The following is a 5,363-nucleotide window of genomic DNA, read 5'->3' on the forward strand; positions in this document are numbered from 1 at the left end:
CATTTAGCAGGAGGTTCTTTGCAACTTATGAAGACAGCAGAGGAAGCTCAAAACCTCATTGATATGGTAGCAAACAATCAATACTTCTTTGGCCACCAGAGCCAACACCAACCATCACAAAGAAAAGGAGTGCTAGAGTTAGAAGGAGTGGACACAATCTTAGCTCAAAATAAGGTAATGCAGCAGCAAATCCAACAACAATTTGAGCAGATGGCTAAAAGAATTGATAGCCTCCAAGTTGCAGCAGTGAATACAAGCCAACCATCAACCACATGGGGGCAAAAAGAAGAAAATCAAGAAGATCAGCAGCAAGAACAAATTCAATATGTGCACAACCAAGGCTCTGGCCAAAATGAAGTTTATGGTGACACCTACAATCCTTCTTGGAAGAACCATCCAAATCTTAGATGGGGGGATAACCATAATCAAAACCAGCAACCATGGCAAAGAAATTCAAACCAAAACAACTCAAGAAACAACCAGAACAACAACCAGCAAAACACAAACCACAATCCATATAGAAAACCCCAAAATAACTACCCAAATTCCAGCTACTATCCACCTAATAACCCAACCACTAACCAAAACGCCTATCATCCACCTTCAACACCTCACAACCAGCCACAAGTATCACAAGACACTCAAAGGATCTCCAACTTGGAGATATTGATAGAAAAGATGCTGAAGCACCAAGAGATAACAAGCAAGAATCAGGAAGCCTCAATAAGAAACCTAGAAATGCAGATGGGGCAACTATCCAAGCAAGTTGTAATTGAAAGGCCAACAAGCTCACTCCCAAGTAACACCATTCCAAATTCTAAAGAAGAGTGCAAGGCCATCCAATTAAGGAGTGGAAGGACTTTGGGGGAAGACAAAAAAGCCAACAAAAAGCCTATGGAGAGTGACGAGATCATTAACAAGAAGGATGAAGCTAATAACAAGGAAGAGATGATAGCAAGCAAGCAAGCTCAAGAGAAGCTTAAAGAGAAGGACGACCAGCCACAAAATTCAACGAAAGGGAAGCAAGCAATGGAGAAACCATCTCAAGGACAAAGGCAGGCAGTGAAAGCTTTCACACCCCCCTTGCCATACCCTCAAGGGTTCAACAAGGAAATTAAGGATCAACACTTTCCAAATTCCTTGAAGTCTTCAAGAAGTTGGAGATCAATATTCCCCTGGCTGAAGCATTAGAGCAAATGCCTCTATATGCAAAATTCTTGAAAGAGCTCATTAACAAAAAGAGAAGCTGGCAAGAGAAAGAAACCATTATGCTCACCGAAAAATGCAGTGCTGTGATCCAAAGGGGTATTCCACCAAAGCTTAAAGACCTAGGGAGCTTTGTGGTTTCATACACCATAGGCAAGATGACGTTAGAGAACGCTCTCTGCGATCTAGGTGCCAGTATCAACTTGATGCCCCTCTCAATGATGAGAAAGCTTTCCATAGAAGAAATCAAACCTACCCAGGATGTCACTGGTGATGGCCGATAGATCAATCAAGACACCCAATGGAGTTGTGGAAAATCTACTAGTAAAGGTTGGAGAATTTATCTTCCCTGCAGACTTTGTGATCTTGGACACAGAAGGGGAAGGAAACAACTCAATTATCTTGGGAAGACCATTTCTAGCTACAGCAAGAGCTACTATTGATGTAGAAAAGGGAGAAATGACCTTCAGGGTGCACAATGAGCAAATGATCATCAATGTTTTCAAATCAATGCAACATCCCCCTGAGCAAGAGAACTACATGAAGGTGGATATGATAGAAAGTCTGGTAGAAGAAATGTTCGAAGCCAATTGTCAAGAGCAACAGGAAGAAGAAGTGGAGGATGAGTTATTGGAAGATGACAACCAGGTGGAACAAGCAGAGGAAGTGGTAGAGATCTCCATTGAAGACAAGGAAAAGGATAAGCCAAAACAGGAGTTGAAGCCTCTTCCTCCTTACCTCAAATACATGTTTCTTGGAGAAGCAATCATAAACTCCTCCTTGAACATGGAAGAAGAAATAAGGTTGATTGAAGTGTTGAGAGCTCACAAGACAGCCTTGGGTTGGACAATTGATGATATCAAAGGCATCAGCCCTGCCATTTGTATGCATAAAATTTTGTTGGAGGGATAATCAAAACCTGTAGTTCAACCCCTAAAGAAGGCTCAACCCAGCCATGAAGGAGGTGGTTCAAAAAGAAGTCATGAAGCTATGGAATACTGGGATAATCTTTCCAATCTCTGACAGCTCATGGGTGAGTCCGATTCAAGTTGTATCAAAAAAAGGAGGAATGACAGTCATCACCAATGAGAGGAATGAGTTGATCCCCACCAGGACAGTGACTGGATGGAGGATGTGCATAGATTATAGAAGATTGAATGATGCTACAAGGAAAGATGATAAACCACAATTTTATGGTTTATCTTATGCTCAATTGAGTGGTTTTTATTAACTCTTTACCCACTTATTCATACTATTTGCATGGTTTTACTTTTTCCTTCCTGATTTTGTGCTATGATTGAAAACATGCTTCTTTGATCTTATATTTGCTAATTATTAATCTTCTCTTATTACCATTCGATACCTTGATATGTGCGTTAAGTATTTTTAGAGATTACAGGGCAGGAATGGCTTGGAGGATGGAAAGGAAGCATGCAAAAGTGGAAGGAATACAAGAAGTTGAAGGAACTGCAAAGCTGTCAGCCTGACCCTCTCGCACTAAAAATGTCATAACTTGAGCTACAAAGGTCCAAACGACGCGGTTTCAGTTGTGTTGGAAAGCTAACATCCGGGGCTTCGATTTGATATATAATTTGTCATAGTTTTCCTGACGCTAGGTGATGCAAACGCGTGCTCCACGCGGATGCGTTGCAGTGACAAAAATCAGCGTGGCAGATTTCTTCTCCAGCGATTTCTGGGCTGTTTTTGACCCAGTCTGTGGCTCAGAAAACACAGATTAGAGGCTATAAAGTGGGGGAATCCATTCATTCATGATGAAGTTTTAATATACACAAATTTTCATAATTTAGATATAGTTTTTAGAGAGAGAGGTTCTCTCCTCTCTCTTAGGATTTAGGATTTAGAATTAGGATTCCTCTTAAAGGATTTAGGATTCTTTATTATTTCAACTTACAATTTCTTCTGAGTTCCAGGTTCAATATTCCTTTTACTTTATATTTCTCTTTTACTTTCAGATACTTTAATGCTTTTATTTAATTACTTATGTTGCCAAATTGGCTTATGAACCATTCATGTTAGGATTTTCTTTACTTAATATAAATTGAGATATTTCAGATTTATGATTCTTATTTAGCTTTTTATATTCTTGGCTTTAATTGATTAACTGGAAACTCTTGAGTTATCAAACTTATCGTGGTTGTTAATTGTTATTTTTGCTAATTGAATTGAATTCCCCTAACTCTAGTCCTTTCTTAGGAGTTGGCTAGGACTTGAGGATCTAACTAATTAGTCCACTTGACTTTCCCTTGCTTTAGTAAAGGTTAACTAAGTGGGATTAAAACTTAATTCCCATCACCATCGATAAGGATAACTAGGATAGGACTTCCGAATTTTCATACCTTGCCAAGAGATTTTATTATTAATAATTTATTTTTCTTGTCATTTAAATTACCTGTTCCTTATCTTAAAAATTCCCAATTTACAAGACTCATAACCAATAATAAGAACACCTCCCTGCAATTCCTTGAGAAGATGACCCGAGATTTAAATACTTTGGTTATCAATTTTAAAGGGGTTTGTTACTTGTTACAACCAAACTTTTGTACGAAAGGATTTTCTGTTAGTTTAGAAGCTATACTTACAACGCGATCATATATTTGTGAATTTCTTTACCGACAGGAAATCAGTTCGTCAAAATGGCGCCATTGCCGAGGAATTGCAAACGTGTGTCTTATTATTGGTTATTGTAAATATTTACTTTTTGCTTGTTTATTTGTTTTTATTTTTGTTTTTATTTTTACTTTTTCAAAAATTAAGAGGTTATTGGTTTTTTTTAGTTATTAAAATTTTTTTAAAAATTTGTTTTTCGTGTTCATCTTGACCTTCAAGTTGTTCTTAGTTGTTCTCTTTGTTTTGATCTAAAAATTTTAAGTTTGGTGTCATTTTATTGTTTTTCTCTTTCCTCATTTAATTCAAAAATATCTTTTCTCTTTATTTTAATTGAATTTTCGAAATTTGCATAAAAAAAATTTCAGATTTTTATTTTAAAATTTTTATCTTATCTTATCTTAGTTTTAAATTTCAAAATTCAAATCTTTTTCAAAAATCATATTTTTTTTAAATCTTATCTTATCTTATTTCAAAAATCAAATTTCAAAATTCAAATTTCAAATTTTAAATTTGTTTTTATTTTCGTTTTTAATTTTTATTTGCTATTATGAGTTCTCACCCCATCGCTTTGAGTTTGGTCCCAATGCTGTTGCAAGGAATGGAAATTATAACAGGAACATGCATCAAGGTCAAAACAATCAGAGATGAAAGGAGCCACGAGGATCTGATCAACCCTTTCGGCAACATCACCTTCCAAGATACCATGGACAACGACCATCCTACAATGCATGCCAAGACAATAGATATGGTGGACCCCCTTGTAGTTACCAGCAAGCTCCATCATATGCCAATGAACTACCTCCTCAAAATAGCTTTGGACCACCATACTCACAAGCCCCTTTTTCACCATTCACCTCCATATGACCCTAACCCGTATCCACCATACCAACCACTTTATGAGCCAAATAAACCATACATAGAACCACCCCATTCCAATACAATTACTCTCATGAATCACCACCTTAATATACACCATCTCCTTATCATTATCAAGATGAACCACCTCTGTATTATGAGCCCTCTCTTCCAACCAATGAACCCTCATATCCACCCCAATCTCCAATGGATGACAAACTTCGTGTTCTTCTTCAAGGACAAGTGAAGATGCAAAGGGACGTACTGGAACTCACTACTGCCTTAACCGATGTAGTAAATAAATTAGCTTCCCAACATCTGAGCACTCAAAGTACTCCCATGGCTGCATGTGGAGAATCAAAAGAAGAGCGTAGCATGAAGGAGACACTAGAAACTTCGCTGGACAATAAGGAACATGCCTTTGTACTGGAACAAGTGGAGAAATCCATAATAGTTGAAGAGGAAGAAATAGTTGCAGACTTAGGAGATGCTGAACCTCCATGGGAAAGTCAGGTTATAGAACCTCCTTCCAAGGCGATTGAAATTGATGCTGGGGAGGGTGTACAACCTCCAAGGCATATCATAGTTGAAAACTTGGAAGAGGTTGGTCAAGAGATGGAGATTAAAGAAGAAGAAGCACAGCCTCCCATGCCCTTGGTGAGCAATGAAGAAGA

The sequence above is a fragment of the Arachis ipaensis genome, chromosome B09, assembly GCF_000816755.2.
Source record: "Arachis ipaensis cultivar K30076 chromosome B09, Araip1.1, whole genome shotgun sequence".
NCBI lineage: Eukaryota > Viridiplantae > Streptophyta > Magnoliopsida > Fabales > Fabaceae > Arachis > Arachis ipaensis.